This window comes from Pinus tabuliformis, chromosome 2_2 (assembly GCF_031772625.1).
Source record: "Pinus tabuliformis cultivar Carrire ecotype Pingquan chromosome 2_2, CPIR1, whole genome shotgun sequence".
Classification (NCBI taxonomy): domain Eukaryota; kingdom Viridiplantae; phylum Streptophyta; class Pinopsida; order Pinales; family Pinaceae; genus Pinus; species Pinus tabuliformis.
In genome coordinates, this window is record NC_142300.1 from 851262182 (window position 1) to 851285776 (window position 23595).

Sequence of the window (23595 nt, forward strand, 5' to 3'; positions counted from 1 at the left end):
AGGCGGAACGATGAACCTGTAGGGAACTCAAAATAACCACTGAAACCAAAGCTTATGATAATGAACCAGGCAACATTTATCTTTTCTAATGCTTGCAGAAGAATGCCAAAGGGATCTTGATAATCCTGAAGCACTATCTTGTTTGGAGATCCGGCTGCAAAAATACAAGTACTTCCTTCATTCTGATCTGAAAAAACAGTGGGTTGCTGATTGATAGGAAGGCACAGAGAGGTATAAGCTTCTGCCATATGAGTGTTGGCTGTAAATTCCTTGACCGTGAGAAATTTTGACATATTGTCTCTCTCAAGCTTATATTCCTCAACTTTATGGTCTAGGTCATTCTTAAACAGAAAACAATCTTCAAGATCATCAAACATGACAGCCTTATCATCTTCATGAAAGAAAATATTATCTGTTTGCTGATCTATAAAACTAATTACAAGACTGTCATCATTTTCAAAAGAGGAAGAAGTTTCACCATCACTTTCGTGACCATGTGTGCACTGCAAATCTGCTTTAGCTTGGGTTGTAGCATGACCTTTCAAGAGTTGATCTATCTCCTCTTCAGACAAAGGAGATAAGACTTTTTGTTTCCTTTTGCTCAAACAAGTCTTGTCTTCTTGAAATAACATTTCAGAACATGAAAAATCTGAATGACAGTCCTGATCTTCTGAAACTTGGAAACATTGTTGATCATATTCATATGTCATGACAATCAAACTATCCAAATTATGATTGAAAGAAGATTTTTCACTTACTTGAACAAAGATCTCATCTTGTTTTCCATGAAATGACTGCATTACCTCCTCATGAAGGCTTCGGTCAATAACTTTGTCTTCTTCGTTCCAGATGATCTCAACAACAGAACTCTCCTTTTCAGGATTTAGCACAAGGTATGCTTGGTCATCACAATCTGAATCTAGAATTGAAGTAGCTGTCCTAACATTATCACATTCTTCAATCTGCATGTTGTCTTCTTCTGTTGGCAGATCTGAAACAAGCTCTTCTCTTTCATCATCTTCCACCATATGACCTTCAACCTGCTGATCTTGATTCTGCTGCAAAATGTCCTGATCATCTTGATGGGAATTCTCTAAGTTTTCTTTATGCTGCTGAAATGGATTCTCATACAAAGCCTCCATAATCTCAACGTCCATAAAATTATCATCTTCATAATATTTCTCAAGGCTTTCAATAAAAGTTGAAGCATGTTTGCAACAGTCATGAACTAAATTTAATGATGGATACGATGCTTGATATCTTTCAATAAACAAGGCATGAAAATCCTTTAAACAGTAAATACAGGCCTGCGGCAAATTTTCATACCAAGATTGAGCTGCACCTTCCAGAGTGGCCAGGAATATCTTCATCAAGCAATCTTCAGGAAAATCCACCTTCAACTTGCGAATATGCATATGAAATCTAACTAGATGTAAAGCAGCATCCTTCTTACCATCATCATTAAATGTAGGCAAATTCCTTGACCAATCTACCTTCGGAATTTTATTTGGAAAACCAGGGATGTGATCTCGGCTCAAGGGAGCATATCTTTTTGCAATCCGATCCATCTTGAAAAGCTCAAAGCTATTGATCTCTCTGCAGTGAAGTCACCATGAAGCACTGATCTCTGGAGTTTTCAGTGAAGGAGTCGCCAGTGAATGATTTCAGCCTTGTTAGTGTCTGATCGTTGTCCACTATCAACAATCAGATCTGAACTTGATACATGTACTGGAGTAAAATGCAAATGAAGTGTTGTATTCACAAGCTCACAGAGATGGACTGAAGCAGCGTTTATCTACTTCCGATTATGCAAAGAAAAAGCGTTTCGAAGGCTACCTGGCATAACTTCAGGCTCCGTCTAAGACTTATGAAACAAACACATCAATCCAAAAACAAGTTTTTTCTCCCCAGTATGGTCGCCAGTATGTTAGCGCTTGAAATTTCACCTCAGGCTGAGAAAGGTAAACCTCAAGGCAACATCAAACCACTTCGCCTCGTAGCTAGCCCTACGAGGCGGGAGAGGGCTCTCTCCGGTCTATCTCGATGAGATCTTCAATGGAATGAGATGTCCAATAGGGTAACACTGATTTTAGGCTAGTAAACTGATCAAAAAGGTTGGTTTGGGGTTTTTAGGGTTTTTGGTGGAAAATTGGGGAAATGGCAATTTTGGGTGCGGGGATTAGACACAGTTTTTGCAGGGGGTTCTTTGGGGCGAGGTAGGAGACAGTATTTATGCTTTTGATTGAGGTGGATGGTCCAGAATGACAGGTGAGGAGCTAAGGAGAGCAAACAATAACTTTGAATTCTCCTTAAACAGTAGAAAACATTGAAATTAAACAAACTTAAAAGCAGAGCATGACAGTCATGAATTCTTACTTTAACACTTCGTTTGCTTAATGTGCAGAAGGGAAAGAAAGGAAATGATTCACATAACACACTTACAGGTACATAGAGAAACACACCATCAATACATGTAACCACAAGAATCCCAAAGAGGATTGCAAAACCTTGGTCTTCCTTAGCCAAAAATTGCAGAGATACAGTGAATAATACAATGATAGCTTCTCCCTCAAGAGTCCAACCATGAAAATGAGCAAGAAAGTACATAATATAGATCATCTAACCTCTTTCCCTGCCTCCATGGGTCGAGCTCACTATCATAGGAGCTGTTTCAACCACTTCTAAACTAAGCACTACAAACTAGGCAGTCAAAACAACTTGCCTCTATAAGCTAGGAAACCAATTCATTCATTTAATTTTCACCTTTTTCATGAATGAATCTTCTAGAAGAGGTACATAAGAGTAAAAGTGTCAATAAAGTATAATAATTACATCAAATAAGATAATAATCCACCCCAAAAAGTCAAACAAGGTCAAACTGCGTTTTTCTGAGCTGTACAGTGAAATCTGGAGAAGTTTGCCTGATGGGTCGCGCGCCTCTGCCTGACGGGTCGCGCGCCTTTGGGACCACATTTGGGGCACTTCCAGGTGTCCAAATTGAGCAAGCGTAGGCTTTTTGGAAAGGTATATGAGTCTACTTTCCAACCCAACTAGAATTTCTGAATTTGGTGGTCATTTGCCCCTCCAAAATTTCAATCTCCCAAGACTGCTTTTTGCAACTCAAAAATGTGGCAGAAAGTCATTTTTTGCTTGTTTTTTGACTTTCTGGAGGCCCAAAACTTCATAAAATCTCAAGTCCATTGATGAGCATATGTAACTTCTCATGAAAAATCTGGAAATTCTGAGTTTTTGCAAAATGGAGTTGCCGGGATGAAGGGTCGCGCGGGGGGTGAGACCTGTTAATGGAGAAAACCTGTAAATTGCACAAAAAATTCACAATTGACAAAATTTTCTCCAAATTTCTTGAAATTTGGGCTGAGAGTCCCCAATAAAGTACCATGCTCAGTCAAAGAGGCTTTGGCCAAAATTTGGAGTGGATCGGGCCTTTTCTATCGTTTTAGTGCCTTGGCCAACCTCCTTGGATCCGGCGATTGTAATTTTGACACTTCTCTAAAACCATGACACCTGTGCAAAAAGTGAAGGATTTTTTTCTTCTTTGGAATATTTTGGACAAAAACCTCTCTCATTTTTCCAAAATTCATCTTTTATTGCTCTGGAACATCATTTAAGTGCGACTTGTCCCGATGTGTGAAACAAGGAATTTTGTCGAAATGGAGCGAAATGAAGGGGATAAGAGGCTTCTAAATTCTTGGGGAAATTTTTGGAAGTAGGGAGGGATGTTAGGAAGCAGGGGAAAGTGGAATCTCAGAGATTGAGTGAGGGAAAGGGGTCCAAAATGGCAAAACACAGGCCAAACCTAGAAAATTGCTAGGTTGTAGCTAGAAACTAGGGTTTGTGCAAAAATGAGGAATTTGGCGGATCTAAGGGATGGGAAGTGTTTGATAAGGTACTTTAAGGATAGGGGAAGGTATATGAACATCAGGAAACAAGTTTTGCCGATGATTTGACCGTCCAAGAGAAATTGGCTTCAAAACCCTAGGAGAGGGAAATGACCTTGCCTAGGCACAACTGAAGCATGAATAAGCTGTGAAATGACCCAATGGAATTTAACATGATGATAACACCCCTCTGAATGATGATAGACTCAGATGAATAGTGACATAGATTGGCATTTGGGAAACTTTGAAAAGAGTGAGATCAAACCCTAGACCTAATGCCTAGTGACCAAATTTTGCTTGAAAACTCTTTGAAATGACAAAATTTGACCTTGACACTCTGAGACCACTTTGTAAGAGCATATTTGATCACTGGAGGAAGGCTGGAAAGACTGACACTAACACATTACTAAGGAATATATGTCATGGTTTTTGTATTACCAATGCTACTGTAATATGTTTCTTTACTATGATTAGACAAATCTCGCATAAGGAATTGTGTGTATTATCATGATTTTTACCTTGTCCTTGAAGATGTATCAAAATTTTTCTAGGATTTTTTCTAGAATAACTGAGTGGTGTTGTATACATGTTGTTATTAAAGGTAGACAGAGCTTTGGCATGCACGAGGTAGATATGTAGGAGTAAGTATGAGGAAACTGCTTAGCATATGTCAAGGGTTTGTTGAGTAGTGCTTTGGTTTCACGGGTATTATATTATAGAGACCAGATTGGTTATGGACTATTGATAATACTTGTATTATGATAAGTGTTATTGGACTATGAGAGAAAAATATGTGTGCCAAGGTTTACAATGGTTGAGCTAAAGTAAATTGACCTTTTATGAAGTTAGGGTTTGACATTTTGTTTAGAAGAAAAATTGATTGTATTGTGATTATTTTGTATTGTTGGAGAATCCTTCATGGTTTGAGACTCCTTCAGTTTATCCTGAGAATATTAGAAGTTGGACCTTCCTAATTGATCTATATCAAGAAGTGTTCAATGGTTTTCTCCCAGAAGGGTTTCTGCCTAAAAATATATTGTGTATTTCCTTGATCTCATGCATTATTGAATGGTGTTGTTTAATATTCATGTGATGTGATATTGATTTATGTTTTATCTAATGCTAAATGTGAATTCAATGCTCTAAAGATTAAAAATTAACTATTGAAGGAAATATTGATTCACCCCCATCTTAGTATTTTTAACAATTGGTATCAGAGTGGGTTCGTTTAGTTGCATATTAACAGCTAGAAGGTGGATCTCAAAAGTGCAGAGATGGAAAATTCAAAAAGGCACACATCCAAATGATCAAAGGAATTCTCGATTATTGCAATAGTCACCAAAGTTGAAGAGAATCAAGTTGTTCTACCAACCCCTGAGTTCAATGAATTCAAATATGAAATATGGGAATCAAAAATGAAATACCATTTGAAATATCAAGGATATAATGTATGAAACTTTATTGTTTCTAGAGAAATGTATACCGATGAATCTAGAAGGTGCAACACAAAAGCCATGGATGTAATTATTAGTGCTCTGTCAGACCTTTTCAAAGAAAAAGTTGATCAATGCTCACCATCCAAAAGTCTTTGGCATAAGCTCCATGATCTCTACTCAAGGAAGCATGTAGGTCAAGATGAAAATGATGATGATGATTTTGATTTAGGTGAAGCAGATGAAGAAGAAGAAGCAGTAGTAAACATGGAAGAAGAATTGATCAGTGCCTTATGTGATCTTAACAAAGAAAGGAAGTGAAATCAATTAATTAAAGAATAATTATCCCTTCTAAGGCATCAAGTGCAAGTAGTTGAAAAGAAAGAGAAAAACTCAGCAAGCCGATTAGAGGAATTTGTACCAGAAGTTGGTCAAAATAAAAACAAAATCGATGCATCACTAGCATAAATAAATAGGCTTAGAAAGGAAAGTGAAAGGTAGAAGGAACACATGCAAGGTTTTAAAAAAGCAATATAAAAGGCCACCCTTCTAAAACTTCAAGTAGAGGAGGAAGAAGAAAGAAGAAAAGTCTTGAAATGTTGGTTTCAGGAAGATATTGCTCAAAATCAAGGAGAAATTGACACTACTCTAACTGAAATAAACAAGCTCAAGGAGAAATTACTAGATAATAACAATGCTTGATTGAAAATGAAGCTGAAATAATTTGATGTAGCTCCATGCAATGAAGGCACAAGATCCAAGTCCCTACAGAGCAAGGTGGAAGAGAAGCAAGGAAGAAAAATCTTGATCTAAAATATGATCGTCACTGACACTTTGCAAGTTATAACAAAATGAGTCTTAAAAATTATCTTTGTTCATATGTTCCCAAGTATGAACAAGTAAATTAGGCAAACTACAAAATACAAATGAATCATGTGCTACTGAAATCCTAACTATGGAAAAATAAAAGCAAAGCAAAGAAACATCACAACTCCAAAGTGATAATGAAGTTCATCTAGTGTGGACTACTTCTCCGGGCCCTACTCCAATGATGATGAGGCAACTTTAATATGTGCAACAATTGAATAATGAGTACATACAAATATTTGTCAATACAAGAAAGGAACTCTCTCATCGAGTGGTTATGTCTCTCCTACAAAGAGACATTCTCCTACAAAGAAATCTCACTCAGAGTCATTTCTACAACAAGATAAAGAACATAAAAGGGACACTCTCACATAATGTGGCATTAGGTCCTCTGGAATCAGCTTCTCGAATTCAAAATATAATCAACAACAAAGTAGTTTCAACAAGTAATGTTAACCTGGCCTAACAGTAAGGTGTAGTGTTTGGTGTCCATAGGTCCAAGGTTTGAATTTCACAGAGCCCATAAATTTTATCCAGCTGATTAGGGCCACATGGTGAAATTTTTTGGGCCATGTGGTGACCTCTCATTGGACCACGTGTTACCAATTCATTAGTCTGCATGTACCTGTGTCCCATTGGCCCACATGCCTATCAATGATTAGGCCACTTGAACTACAATAGCACAGCCACTTTGTAAGAGCCCTATCCTAGGGTCTTCTAACAAATCTATTGTTGGGCGTGGAGCCTGATTATCTTCTATATTCAAAGGTAACGCCACATTGGACCCTAGTTCGAAATGGGGCGGCAATGCCGCCCGTAAAATATTCACTGCAGGGGGGGTCCAGGGGGGGTGGCTGTGACCTTTGGGGAGCCCCCCCTGGTGGGGGGTTTTGGGGGTAGCGTCCTCGAAGCTAAAAACAGATATAAAATTGCCTTGTAAAAGTATAGTAATTTCTATTAAATCTGGGTCGTTCATTAGGTGGATGATCTGATGGTAGAACTTATGTTTAGTTTAGGGTTTTTTTCCCTAGAAGGCAACCCCTCTCTTTGTATGAGGGCATTGTATTGAGTCTGTGTAAGATATGTGTATTCTCTGAGCGAGAAGCAAAGAGGTGAGACTGTGAGATAAAACAGAGGATATTACAGCAGATCTGTTGTAGGTTGTGTCTCTTCATTTTGTTGGATAATAGAAAGGAAGGATTTGCTGTTCAAGGTGGACGTAGCCCAAACTGGGTGAACCACGTATATCTATGTATCTCTTTTTTTATGCGTTTTCTATGTTTATATTTCTGCAATATTTTATGTGTTCCATTGCTCCGTAATATATAATTTCTTAACAACTAGTATCAGATACGAAGGTCTATTTGGCTAATAAACTCATAGGAAAGAAGGGTTCCTCATTCGAGTGGAAGCAATGGCGGAAGATGGTAATTTTAGGGTCGAGAAATTTAACGGCCAAAACTTCTCACTGTGGAAGATGCAGATGGAAGATTATCTGTATCAGAAAGATCTGTAGCTACCATTGGGCAGAAAAACAAAGATGCCGATGGGAATGACAGATGAAGAATGGAACCTTCTCGATAGAAAGGCACTTGGAACAATACGGTTGTGCCTCGCAGCGTCGGTCGCCTTCAACATTTCGAAGGAAACAATGACAAAGGGTTTGATTAAGGCGTTGGAGAAACTATATGAAAAACCCTCAGCCTCAAACAAGGTATTTCTTATGAAACGGTTATTTAATATGAAGATGTTGGAAGGTGGATCTATTGCAGACCATTTAAATTATTTTAATACTGCTACAAGTGAGTTATGTTCTGTAGGGGTAAACTTTGATGATGAAGTTAGAGCTCTGTTATTCTTGTGCTCATTACCAGAAAGTTGGAATGGTTTAGTAATGGCCATTAGTAACTCTGTTTCTGGATCTAGTACTTTAAAGTTTGATGATGTTGTCGGTGCCATCCTTAGCGAGGAAATGCGACGAAAAAGCTTTGGTGAGACATCGGGTATTGCTTTGAGTGCAGAGTCTAGGGGAAGAAAAATGAAAGAGGAAAGAGCTAAGGATATCGCAGTAAATCAAGGAAAGGTAGATCCAAGTCTAGATCGGGGATAGTGTGCTGGAAATGCAGAAAGAAAGGACACCTAAAGAAAGACTATAGATCTCGGAAGGGAAAAGAAGGAGATGCACAGCAAGAAAACAATCATGAAGAAAATTTGACAAGTGAGGTGTTACAAGATGATTTGATTCTTTCTTTAAAAAATATTACTGATTCCTGGGTGGTAGATTCAAGGGCCTCATTCCATGCCACACCTGATATGAAATACTTTCATGACTATGTTCAAGGTGATTTTGGAAGTGTTCGTTTGGGTGATGATAAACCCTGTAAAATTGTTGGAATGGGCAAGGTTCTTGTAAAACAGCAGAATGGAAACCAATGGCTACTAAAGGAGGTAAGGCATGTTCCAGATCTAAAGAAAAATCTAATTTCAATAGGGCAGTTAGGTGGTGAAGGTTGTGTGACAACTTTCACAGATAAAGCTTGGAAGGTTACCAAAGGAGCATTGGTAATAGAAAAAGGTGAAAAGGTTGGTACATTGTATTTATGCAATGGTATTTCTAACTCTGTTAATGCTTTAACTTCCAAAGGAGCAGATGCAGCATTATGGCATCATAGGCTCGGCCACATCAGTGAAAAGGGGATGAAGATTCTTCACTCAAGGAATTAGTTGTCGGGTTTGAAGAATGTTGATTTGGACTTTTGTAAAAAATGCATTTATGGAAAACAGAAGAAAGTCAGATTTCTTAGAGTTGGGAAAGAAAAGAAGAGCGAAAAATTAGAGCTTGTGCATACAGATGTATGGAGACCTGCTCAGGTATCATCTCTCGGTGGCTTTCGTTATTATGTTACTTTTATTGATGACGCAACTAGAAAAACTTGGATTTATTGTATTAAAAATAAATATGATGTATTTGATACTTTCAAGAAATGGAAAGCTTTGGTTGAGATTGAGACAAGAAAGAAATTAAAGTGTCTCAAATCAGACAATGGAGGTGAATATTGCAACAAAGAGCTTGATAGGTACTATTCAGAGCATGGAATTCGCAGAGAGAAGACAGTTCCAAGAACACCACAAGAAAATGGTGTGTCAGAAAGGATGAATAGAACAATCATGGAGAGTGCAAGGAGCATGAGATTGCATGTAGGATTGCCTTTACAATTTTTGGCAGATGCTGTAGATACTACTGTTCATCTAATAAATAGAGGGCCTTCAAGTTCCTTGGATGGTGGTGTTCCAGAGGAAGCATGGATAGGTAAAAAGGTAAACTACTCTTTTTTAGAGCCTTTTGGTTGTGAGGCCTTTGTCCATATTGATAAAGAAAATAGAACAAAGCTTGAGGCAAAGTCAAAGAAATGTACCTTTATTGGATATGGTGTTAATGGTTTTTGTTATCGCTTATATGATTACGAAAATCACAAAATCATTAGAGCAGAGATGTAATATTCAATGAAAAGGTCTTGTATAAGAATCAGTTGCAGGAAAAGAAACGGGAAAAAGAAAACAAGGAATACGCAGTTCTTGATGAAATCACTAAAAAAGTAAAGGTGCCTGAAAATAATAATAATCAACAACCATGAAAACAGCAACAGGCACCCCAAACACCTGAAAGTGGTGTTAGAAGATCTATCAGGATAAGTAGACCCCCTAAACGATACTCTCCTTCATTATATTATTTATTGTTGACTGATTCTGATGAACCCGAATGTTATGAAGAAGCAATGCAGGTTGAAATCAGGAAGAAGTGGGAGGTAGCAATGGAAGAAGAGATGGACTCCTTAATGCATAACCAGACTTGGGACTTAGTCAGGTTGCTTGCAGGAAAAACTACATTGAAGAATCAATGGGTTTATAGGCTGAAGGAAGAAGATGGAGGAAAACAGAGATACAAAGCTAGACTTGTGGTGAAGGGGTTTTCACAGAAGAAAGGTATTGATTTTGATGAAATATTTTCTCCTGTTGTTAAAATGACTTCAATCAGAACTATTTTAAGTCTAGTAGCAGTTGAAGATTTTCATCTTGAGCAGTTAGATGTAAAGACATCCTTTCTCCATGGGGATTTGGAGGAAGAGATATATATGCAACAGCCACAAGGATATGAAGTGAAAGGGAAGGATAAACTAGTGTGCAAGTTGAAGAAGAGCTTGTATGGCTTAAAACAGGCTCCAAGGCAGTGGTATCTAAAATTTGACAAGTTTATGTCTGAACAAGGTTATACTAGATGTCACTCTGATCATTGTTTTTATCTGAAAAAGCAAAATGATGGCAGCTATATTATATTGTTATTGTATGTAGATGACATGCTTGTTGCAGGGTCTAACATAAAGAAAATAAATGTGCTCAAAATAAAATTGGCAAATTCATTTGCAATGAAGGATTTGGAAGCTGCAAAACAAATCCTTAGTATGAGAATAACTAGAGACAGGAAAAATCGTAAATTAACATTGTCTCAGAATGAGTACATACAAAAGGTGTTGAAAAGATTTAATATGCACAATGCAAAACCAGTTAGTACACCTTTTGCTAGCCATTTCAAACTTAGTAAGGATATGTGCCCAAAGACCCAAGAATACATGGATTATATGTCTAAAGTTCCATATGCATCAGCAGTTGGAATCTTAATGTATGCAATGGTCTGCACAAGGCTTGATATTGCACATGTAGTGGGAGTTGTAAGCAGGTACATGAAAAATCTAGGAAAGGAACATTGGATGGAAGTGAAATGGATTCTCAGATATTTGAAAGGTACCACATATCAAGCATTATTCTTTGGTGGTTCAAACATATCTCTACAGGGATATGTTGAAGCAGATATGGCAGGTGATAGAGATAACAGGAGGAGCACTACAGGATATGTATTTACTATTGGTGGAACGGTTGTCGGTTGGGTTTCAAAAATCCAAAGTGTTGTTGCACTTTCAACAACAGAAGTAGACTCGTATGTTGCTGCTACAGAGGCTGGTAAAGAAATGATTTGGTTACAAAGGTTATGGGTGAATTGGGTAAGGAGCATGATATGGGCACGTTATATAGTGATAGCCAAAGTTCCATTCATCTTGCAAAGAACTCAGCATTTCATTCCAAGACTAAACACATATAGCTCAAGTACCATTTCATACGATCAGTATTAGAAGATGGAGAGTTGAAGCTGGAAAAGATACACACTAGCCAGAATCCTGCAGATATGCTAACAAAAGTTGTAACCAGGGAGAAACTGAGAATATGCTCAGTTTCAATTGGTCTTCAAGGATGATGATGAAGATGAGAAATAGCCAGGTCCAAAGAGGAGTCATTGTCCAGCAAATGAAGCAGCGGTGGAGTTGCTATAATCAGTCTCCAAGTGGGAGATTGTTGGGTGTGGAGCCTGATTATCTTCTGTATTCAAAGGTATCGCCACATTGGACCCTAGCTCGAAATGGGTCGGCAACGCCGCCTGTAAAATATTCGCTGCAGGCGGGGTCCAGGGGGGCAGCTGCGACTTCTGGGGAGCCCCCCCTAATGGGGTGTTTCGGGGGTAGCACCCCCAAAGCTAAAAATAGATGTAAAATTGCCTTGTAAAAGTATAGTAATTTCTAGTCAATCTAGGTTGTTCATTAGGCAGATGATCTGATGGTAGAACTTATGTTTAGTTTAAGGTTTTTTGCCCTAGAAGGCAACCCCTCTCTTTGTATGAGGGCATTGTATTGAGTCTGTGTAAGATATGTGTATTCTTCGAGCGAGAAGCAGAGAGGTGAGACCGTGAGAGAAAATAGAGGATATTACAACGGATCTGCTGTAGGTTGTGTCTCTTCATTTTGCTGGATAATAGAAAGGAAGGACTAGTTGTTCGAGGTGGACATAGCCCAAATTGGGTGAACCATGTATATCTGTGTCTCTCTTGTTTTATGCATTTTCTGTGTTTATATTTCTGTAATATTTTATGTGTTCCATTGCTCTGTAATATATAATTTCTTAACATCTATTTCTCTAGAATTTAAATGCAATAAGAGGCAATAACTAACTTACTCACAGAACTTTTAAACAATGAAAATTTTACCATTTATATCCTAATCCTTATAACTTATAGTGAACATTTCATTTTAATAAATTTACATGAGTAATCTATAGAGGAATACCTGTACCAGTGGCTGGTGGAGATGCCTTTGAGCTACTGCTCCTACTGAACACTCCTCTTGACTGACCCAACTGGATTTACCTCCCAGCCAACTAGGAAATAATTCCTAGCCCAGGAAACCTCCACAGGTTCCCTAGCCCTCCGAGCCCAAGTCCAACCAGATGTAGTGTGTGTGTCCAAGATGAATGATCCAAACTAAAATGAACAATATTTCCCTTCTCTCAGCAACCCAGGATTCCTCCACAAGTTCCTAAGGTCTCCAAAAATCACAACCAACCCCAAAATCATGAGCAAGACCCCACCTCCCCCTTTTCTCCCTTCCCCCTTCCCTTTTTATACCCTCCCTTTCTTCTCCATCTCAACCACCTCTCATTAATGTCATTAACTTCTCATCCATCCTTACAGTTGACTTCTCTTCTCCCAAGTAAAGTTGGGAGTACATTTGGAAATGTGACATGAATATAAAATTGGGAAATTAATGGGAGAGGACCATGTCTTCTCCCAAGTAAATCTGAAAGTACATTTGGAATGTGAGATGAATATATATATTGATAATTAAATGGAGAGGACTATGTCTTCTCCCAAGTAAATGTGAGGGTACATTGGGGAATGTGAGATGTAATTAAATGGAGAGGACCATGTCTTCTCCCTAGTAAATGTGAGGGTACATTGGGGAATGTGAGATGAATATATCTATTATTTGAAATAATGGAAGGAGACCATATCCTTCCTAAGATTCAATTTGAGAAGGTAAGTTGGGAATTTGAATAATAGAAATCATGAATTTTATATTAGACCAATATTTATCAATATTTTCAGATAATGTAAACATTAATTAAGTTTGCAAGTTAAGATTTAAGTGGGGCATTACACACTTGTTGAGCTCCCATTGAATCACATGGGCACCTGCCACGTCAACATTGAATTTGCCTTTGACTTTGACTTTTGCCTATGTTGACCTAGAACTTCAAACTGTGATTTCTCCCTCATACGAACTCAGTTTTCGCCCATTAAAGTTGCATCGAAATCAATTTTTTCGAAATATACGCAATGGGGCCATTTACAAGGAATTTTGAGACAGAAAAATTTTGAGAATTTTAAGATCCACTTGGATCATGAAAGAAGAAAAGTCTTGAAAATATTCTTTCGGGAAGATGTTGCTCAAAAGCAAGGAGAACATGACACTGCCCTATATGAAATAAACAAGCTCAAGGAGAAATTGCTAGATAATGACATTTCTTGATTGAAGATGAAGGAAAAAGAAGAAAATGTAGCTCCATGCAATTAAGGCACAAGCTCCAAGCCCCAAAAAAGAAAGGTAGAAGAGAAGCAGGGAAGAAAAATCCGTCAAAGGAAAAAATCAAATTAAAGGATATAAGAAGGTTGAAAATGTGTTTCTCCAAGAAGCAATGCTCAGCAAAGGTTTGTACCTCCTCCAAGGAAGAATGTTTACAAAATTTTGTCAAGATAAGACATCTCACCGAGGTACCTTAGTATGTTTAATGGATATTGTTTCTCACATTCTAACTTTGGGAATATGGTTAAGGATTTCAGAATGTATGACAAGGATGATTATCAAGGACACTGATAAAATCCTAGAAACAAGTTTGTAGGATCACAGGCTAGATTTCAAAATGACATTCCCAAGAGAAATTATAAGTTATTTGCTCAATCATTCAAGTTCAACATTGAATGTTACAAATTCCATAACTATGGACATATAGCTCGTGATTGCAGATATAAGATAAAGGAGAACTATAACATCAGGTACAAGAAGATTTGGACAAGAAAGAAAAACCAGGAGGAAAAAGTAAAGGAATAATTCCTAGTGATTATGCTCTCAAGTTTGATAAAGTCAAAAGATCATGATGAATCCACTTAGGAGAAGGAAGATGATCTAGTTGTAAAGTTGGTTCATACATTATTCTAAAGAATCCAACATGATGACTCCTTGTTTTGTGAAAGTTGAAAAGGGGGTGTCTAATTAGTAGCAGTTGCAGATTTGAATATTTATTCTTTGGAAATTTAGCAGATGGAAAAGGTGAGAAACTCAGAAAATTTAGAAAGAAATACATGCACAAATTTCAAAAAGGACTTCTTGTCATGATAGGTAGAGTCAACAGTGAAAGGCATAGCATGTCAGGGGGATAGAAGCAGTCAAACAAAGAAAGGAATATTACAAGAAGACAAAATAAGGCATTTCATCATGAGGAGTAACCCTTTTCCATTGATGTCAAAGGGGGAGAGAAATCAGGAAAGGAATATTAGAAACATGGAGTCAAGGGGAGCAGTGATTGTAGAGGGAGCATGTGTTGCCATTTATGACAAAGGGGGATAATTTTTAATAGTGTTGCCATTGGTGCCAACATCAATCCTTGAACGCTCTTAATATTCATCTATTTTTCATTGTTTGAAGGTCCAAATAATAAGAAGCCATGGAAGAGAGGAAGGAAAACCCTAGAATCCCTACCCTTATTGAAGATTTTGAGGACAAAAATAAGTTTATTTAATCACAATACCATCTTCATTTGATAGCCCTCGTCATGTTGATTCCAATGATTGGTGGTATGTATCCTAAGTCCTCATATTTGAGGAGATATGCCTCTTTAATTTTGAAGCCCCGAAAGTTGGTCAAGAATCCCAAAATTGAATGTTATATGGAAGCTCTTCCATTGGTCAATTTTAGCATTTTTATTTTCAAGAAAATTAATTCATTCATCTCGGGTCACCTTATCAAATTTAGTTATAGAAAAGGGATAGAAAAATAATTAAAGATCGTGACTTCCCTCAAATGAATTAAATTTTATATCCCAAAACATTTGTTTAATGGATGAGCAGGTCGACTTCAGAGTGGAGGGATTTTCTAATTTTTTAAATTCAAGTTTTGAAATTTTAAATGCAGGTCATCCCTCCAAAAGGTACCACCTTTTTATCCCCTTCATTAATTATAAAAAGGGAATACATATATCCCTCTTGTGTGAAGAAATCAAGTGTTTTAATTCTGAGATTATTTTTAGGCCAAATCTATCACGAAAATTAGGAGTTCGAGTTTCAGGCAAAGGTTTTCTAGGAATTGTTTGGGCATTTGTTTTCTAGGTTTTCAAGATCTTCTGAGGTCATAGGACTCCTTCTTTTGAAGTTGATATTTGTGGAAAATTCTGATTTTTATGTGAAAAAAGTATTTGAGTCTAATTCATGCTTACTCAACCCTTTATGGAAAGGATTCTAAGGATAAATTTTATTATTTCCAAGGTATTTCTAGATAGTATTCTCTGAGGCACTTCATGAGGATATTCCTACATATTTAAGTCCATTCTCCCATATCGGATGCACAATTCCTGAAGATTATAGTTGTCCCTCCATTCTTTGCAAAAAAATGGCTTTCAAGAAGATAATCCAATGCTTGAATTCTTCCATATTCACAAAGAATTCATGACATCGTAAGGACTAACTCTCACAAGGATATTTGTTGGTTCATCAATAGGTAAGGTTGAGTTTCCTTGCATTTTTGAGATGGATCTGATGTCAATGTAAATTATGTTAAGGCCTAATTGAGGATGCATCTAAGACCTTCATTTGATGATTTTGTGGCATCCGAACTCTAGATAGACTCAATTTTCTTAAACTATGTCTAAATAAGGGTATGGGTTTCTTTCAAGCATCTTTAGCCCTCTATGCTAAGTGTTTTTGGGTAATCTCAAAGGAATATTTGCAAATTTGTTAACAGGTTGGATCTTCTCATTGACACCCCTAGGGCATATGTGGGCATCAATTCCGTAGTTTCTTGAAGCTACCTTAAACATTATTTGAGGTATAATGTCATTATTATAAGGGAAATTCATCAAGTAACATAAACGAAACATATTTAAAGTTTATATAATTTTATGGGTTGTGTTCATCTCGCTCTTATGGAAGTGTTATTACAAGGATTTTAGTGACTTATTCATATAGCATATATTCATTATTAGTTTGCAGACGAGAGATTTCTTAAGAGTCAACCTTATAACAATAGTCCTAAGAACATTGATCTCCTTTAGGACACCTTGAGGGCATAAGAACTTGATCTTATCAATCATTAAAAATGGTTTCATCTACAACATTAAAAATCCTATATATAAAAGTGTGGAGGATCACTAGAACAACATTAATGGTTTGGAAACAAAGTCACAAGCATTGACAACAAACATCTTCACGCATTAGTGGCACATTTGACACCATCTCAAGAACATTCTCAAGTAAAATAGTGGCACTCTTTGCATCAACACACTTGAGGTATGATTGAAAAGTATTATCTTTTACCAAAGGCAGTTTTGTACATCAGCAAGCTTGAGTTTGGATTATTAATGTTAAGATGTTATTGAAGTAAGAGATAGGGAGTAATTTTGAATTTTGTTACATTAAATGTTGAATCCAAAGAAGCACGTCCTTGATCAAAGGGATATTTCAAATCAGCAAACCTAAGCATTTGACACAAGATCAAGAATGTAGTGTTTTGATTAGTAGATATATCTGGCTAATTTTGATATTGGCAGTGTGTTGAAGCCCCCAAAATAGGGTCTACAACAAGGGGGATACCCACCCAGTCCGAACCTCGGTTAGCAGCTCCTTTTCCGTTTGGTATAGTGGGTCCGACTGGGGATATGGGACCAGTTTCCCAATTTATGTGTGTGTGTGTTGAGAATTGATATTTCCTTCCTAATGATCTCTAAGTAAAATGCTTTTATTCTAAATCTAATGTAATTGTATTCTAATGAATAGAAATATCTAATTCTAAAACTAACCCGGGATTTAATCTTTCTGTTATGCGATCTAAAATAATTTCAAATGGCAATTGGTAATAAAGATCATTCAACTACTATGAGAAAAGAATTCAATAAAGATAAACCATTTCGTATAAAAAGTTAGACGAAACAATTGTGAAAAACATATCGCATAATAAGTTACTCATATATTAAACATAAATAAATAGCTATCACCGTACAGAAGTGCCAAATGATAACTCAAGCATTCACGCATTCATATATAAATAACTGAACATGAATATCACCTTAACACATAAGCAGAAATAGTTAAGAGATAAAAGTACCATTTATAACTAGTTCTACTCATGAGCTTCAGCAATAATGATTTATCTCTTCTTAATCCAACATCTACTAAGAGTACAAAAGTGCAACATCAGTAGTAGATATTAAACACAGATATCAATAAATCTTGTTCCATTCATTCATCAAAACCTCCTCGGAGGGTGCAAAAGTGCATGTTCTGAGGACAATTTTTTGACAAATTTCAGGACCCTTCTCTAAATGCATGAGAAGGGTTTAAATACTACTAGCTAAATCTAAAAATAATTTATTACAAAAAGGTAGAATACGGTTTAAATGACCGTCCTCATTTTAGGCAAAAATAATGCAAAATTAAGACTAAAACTGAATCTAAAACTAAAACTAACAACTAACTATCTATGTATCTGTTCCTTGTAGTTGCAATCATTTAGCATTTGCTTGAGGAGAGTTGGCTGGCCGACTTCCAAATTTAGCTGTCCTGCGAAAACGGAATCGGCAAGATCTGGTGCCATCTTCTTGGCATAATTAATGATACATTTGAGAGTCATGCACTGGCTATGTGGTTTTACCAAGTATGTCCAGTAAGAATCCCAATTCAACTTGGTTAACCTTTTGATGGACTCTACTTTTTTTTTAGCCTTCTGCCTCCAGCTTGTCTGTAGATGCTATACATTTGGTGGATATCCTGGAGTGGTCTTTGAGATTAGATTTTCCCTGTGTAAATTTTCATTGATGCAGTCAATGATGTTGTTTGTTGTTGTGGCTGCTTCTTCTGCCACTTGTTATGCTTTCCTGATCTGTGCATCCCACTTATTAAAGAGCATTTCTTTGTGGGTGTCATTGATTATGGGTGTGCCTGCCTTTTTCCCTTCCTCTGATTCCTGCCAAGCCAAATATTCAGTAACTCTTTTATCAATTAAATCGTAATCATGTCACAAGTCCACGACTTGATTAGTAATTCTGTCGCTTATTTCGCAATAAGAGCTCCACTGTGATATTCTTTGGCACAATGTTTCTTGTTGCTGCAGTAGTTGATCATTTAAGGAAATGGATTCTGTGATGAATTTTGTAAGCTTAGGATCATCCTTGTGCATCTCTTGCATAACCTGTAACTATTTTTCTCTTTCGGACAAACTATTCTGGTATCCTAGCTGCATTTGTTGAAAGTCCTGTTGTAGTCTTTCAAGCTATTTCTGTGCTTCACTATTGGTGCTGGCTTGTTGTAGCTGTTGCTGCAAAACCTGTATTTGATCTTCTTTTTCTTTCAGTAAATGATGTATCTCAGATGCTTTATCAATGGTCGCAGAATCATATGCTCCTGCGATTTGAAATAATTTAGTGAGATTTTCAGTGGGATCGGTGGTAGGATCTTGCCAAAGGATGTCTAATTTCTCTGCATCATGAGAGATCACGCTTTCCAATTTCCTTTTCTTTCTTTGTCTTCTCACCACTACTTTATGCTGAGGACTATAAAATACATCAAGAGGAGGAAGTTCCTCTATTTTGAGCATAAGTTCAGAAGATGGGGTAATGGGAATATGTTCCATTTCTAGGACATTGTTGATTGTCCCTATGACTATATCATCCACTGTCTATACATTACTTTCAGGTGTCTTTGTGCTCTGTCCCTCAATATTGATTACATCATTGAATGTCTCCCATTCTTTATCCAGCTCAGTTCTGACTGATGGTGGCTAGACAATGAGAGGGGGAGGATATACTTGTGGAGAGGTTAAAGCCTTTTGCTCTAGGTGCTCCTTAGACTGGGCAGTATCCCTTACTGACCCTTCGCTTTTATTATGGTCACTTTCAGACCTCTTGAAGTGTTCTGATGTTTCTCTCCCAGACTTAGATTTAGACCTGTCTGTGACTAAACTTCCACTGAGACTGATACTGGGAGTTGGTTCCCTCACAGGTTCCAAGCGTAATTTATCCAAAGGGATATTAGCTAACCTCTTTTCTCTAAACATTTTGAACTCTTGAAATTCTGCTGGAGGAAATCACATTTGGGCCGAATGCAGAACTTCTTTAAGTGTACTTTTCTGTTGAAACATATCATCAAAAAGATCATGTTCTTTAGAAAACACTTTTATTTTGACTGCAGTAGTGAAATTCTTAATGATATCATAAGGGTCGAATGGTCTTCCTATAAATTTGAACAATCGTAGACATAACATGTTGATTACTTCTTTGAATGCATGGCCTACATCAAATATTGAAAAGGCCCCACAGGCCACAGGAAATTGCAGCCAAATGGCCTTCTTCTTGTCCTTCAAATCTTTACTCATACCTCCTTCTCTACAAGTCTGATAAGCAATCTCTTGTCCCAGTAGTTTATCAGATGCATATAAAGGTAAGACATGAGGGGAAGCGAGACTTCCGAATACCCTGACATATGTGAAAAGTTCTTCTCTGAACCATCTCGCAACAGGGAGCATATCGACCTCCGCTTCGGGAGAAAATCTTGGAGTGTCTTTATCATACAACATTTTGTACAAAGGTAACATGATTCCATGACAAATCTTGTAGAAATACAGAATGAACTTGGAATCCCATAATTCTTTATGATAAATATGAATGGGTAAGGGGTCCTAAGTAGTCCATTTCCAGCCCATTAGAGGAAACTTGGAAATATAACATATTGCATCCATCACATAAGAAGACAAGTAGAAAGGGGGATAAATCCTCTGAGTAGTAGTTCTTTTGGACTGGTAATTCAAAATGGCTGTGGCTAAATTGTCGGACAATATCTTAGCCCAATCCACAATAGTAGCATTAGTGGCGGCATCCAATAATGGTAGCCATTCATATGAAAATTTGTTAACGTCTGGCTTTCCAAAAAGTCTACAGAGGATAGCAGCAAGAAAGAAATATGGGGAGGTGAGAGAACCAATACTATACATACCATGCTTATCCTTTTTTAGTGGTTCGTCCCTTCTTGACTAGTCCTTGGTGCATTCTACCAAATCATCATTTTCTTTAGCGAACTTCTCCATGAACTATTCGTTATAAGTCGCCTGTGGCTCTGGTAGATGATACATGAGCCTCAAATGTTGTGGAGTGGATGAGTTAATGAGTCCTTAACCCTGAGTCTTAAATTGTCTGTTTGTGATATCAGCACTATCCAGTACCCATTTGACCATTTCCATGTATGGAAGAATTTTGGGCCTCGCTGCTATCCAGTGCAAGAACGAACATGCTAGTTCTGTAATCGACACCTCAGAAGACCCATGTGAGCCAATAGTAGTTGTAACCTCCATTATTCTAGGGTTTTCTTCCTCGAGTAGACTGTACATGCCTTCCCAAGTATTAATACCGGCATCTTTGTTACAGGTGGTGTCCGTGTATAAGGGCGTCATTTCTTTATCTTCAGAACTCGGAGTTTTACCCTTCTTTCCCATAATATTTTGAACACTGCTATGTATACCTCTTTGCTCTTTGCTCCTACAGTTTACAAATAAGGAAAAAGTAATGATAAGAAAAATGTGACGAGAAAGCTTTAAATGTCGAAAACATATAAAATATATGACCTTACGTGAAATGGCTCTTCGATCAGATCAAAACCATATTTCATTAATGATTGCCAACTAACTCATTAATTAACATTGACGCGCATAACTAGGCATCGGTTTATGGAAAAAGATTTTTCGAACGACGAGCTCTGTAGATCTGTGATGAGGCGATTTTGCGATTTTCTTCACATTATCGCTAATCCGTTGCGTATGGCAATCATCCATTACTGACTTTTCTGTGAAATGTGTTTTGCGAGATGCGCCATTGCATATCGGCAGTTTGAGGCATTTCGGTTTAAGTGATATTTGAGGCATGCGATGCGATGAGGATCTTTTAATGTGTGATTTCGCATCGCTATTTCGCAATCTTAGGATTCCGCTTGTAGAAAGGCATCCATTACCTTTTTGCAATGCGACGCTCTTTATTGAAGGAGTGGTTTTGTTCGAATTTTATCATAAAACTTAAGTCTTTTAGATTTTTTCGATGGTATTCTGCTAATTTTATGATAGTAAGTTTATTCAAAAAGGAAATACAAGCCCTAATTATTTTTTGAAATTTTTGAACAAGGATCCCCATTTATTTAGTATTAGTTATAAAACTAAATAAAAAGGGGGATTGTTGCTGGCCACAACAATTGGCGATTCACTTGGAAGAACCAATTATCTCTGCTTTTATTTTGAATTTTCTAAACTTCCAAAACAGGAAACTTTTCCAGAAAATCAAAATTTATTATAGAAAGATAAAGTACATCATGCTTTTAGCTGTCAATGATAGTTTGTTTCTTCTATGTTTAAGTTTGGTTATTTTACTTCCTAAAGCTAGTCATTGTATTTACATCAGTCACTACTTGGTTTATAAGGATAAAAATGAATCCTTCTCCGTAAATCAGTTTTAAATATGCTCACTTTTTGTAGGTAGAGCCTCTGCTACCAGCAGGCGTTTATAGCCTCGACAGGGTTACCTGTTACCCAACAATGATCCTATATCCTACTTGGAGAATATACAGTTTTCAAAGAAAAATTCATATCCACACTTATTGCTTTCATTTTCTTTTAATCCTTAAAGAACAATGCCTTGGTTTGGTAGCCAAATTATGACAATGCCATTCACTTGATTTATAACTTTGCTGAACAAGCTGGCTCATGATGAGACCCCTTATATTTTGATTGTAACAATCTCAAGTCATTGCCCTATTGTGGTATGCAGTTTTGGCAAAGTCAACAAGCTATAATATCTATGATCATGATAAGTTGACTCGTGATGAGACCTATTATTCTTTAAGTTAAAGTGTATAGCTGGATTATTCCTTGAAGCTCGTAATTCCCTAGGTGGGGAGGAAGTCATTGTTTCCTTAAGAATAGCTTTGGATGACAATGGTAGAGTTTTTGGAAAGAGCTTTTCTACAAAGAATCTTCGTTTTGTTATTGATACCTTTCATTTGACTGATATAAAACAAATTCCCACTAAAGGTCGCTTTTTATCAAAATTTACAAGGTTGAAACTAGTATCATTTTCAGGCTTATAGCCTTTGACTGTATCTTTGAATAATAATGACCAATTTTCTAAATCAGTTCTATATATACAATCGAAAAAAAATATCTAAAATAAATACTTGTCTTTTTCGTGAATTCCAAATGTAACCATTTACAACTGGTTTTATTATCAAAATAAAAGAAAAAACTAATTTACAAAAAAAAAAAAAAATAGAAGAATGATCTCCTATGGAAAGTATTTTTTGAGGATCTGCCCGTTAACAGGTAAAGATTCTCTTTTTCCTGTTAAATCTTGTAACATAAAAGTAGATGGACCTATGATTTCTGCAATTTGGAAAGGGCCAAGCCACATTCATTGAAATTTTGTATGTTTGCCCTTTTCCTCATGAGCCTTATCCCATTTTAAAACGAGATCTCCAATCTAAAAATCCTTTCTAGATATCATGTTTGAATCAAAAGAAGATTTTATTAATGCTTGGTGATAAGCATGCGTTATTTTAGCCTATTCTCGTTGCTCTTCTAGCTTAAGGATTTGCAGCTGCCTTAGTTGTAAGGAAGAAGTTGGTGTTTCATCAATATATTGAACTAAGGCAAAAGATGGAATCACTAGATGAGTTGGAAGGAGCACATATTTCCCGTAAACTAAATTAAAGGGAGAAGTGCCAATGGAGGCTTTCTGCATTATTCGGTCTACCCATAAAGCATATATTAAGGATTTGTGCCAACTCTTATGAGTTTGATCAATGGTTCGCTTAATGATTCTGATTAAGTTTTTTTTTCATTGATTCAGCTAATCCATTCCCCTGTGGGTAATAATTGGCAAAGTATTTAAGTTTAAAACCTCTTTTGAGTGCAAATTCAGTCATAACATTGCTAGAGAAATATGATGCATTATCAAACATTAAAGCAAATGGTAGACCAAACCTGGTGATTATGAACTGATCTATGAAATCAATGATGTGTTCGGCATTAGTTATTTTCAGAGGAACTGCTTCTACCCATTTAGTAAAATAATCTATAGCTATAAGGATATACCTATGTTGTTTAGAAGAGTGAGGAACGATCTCACCTATTATATCCAATCCCCATTGATCAAAAATTTGCTCAATATTGACTGGTTGCAAAGGCAATGATGGTTTCTTTTGTCTCACAACAACA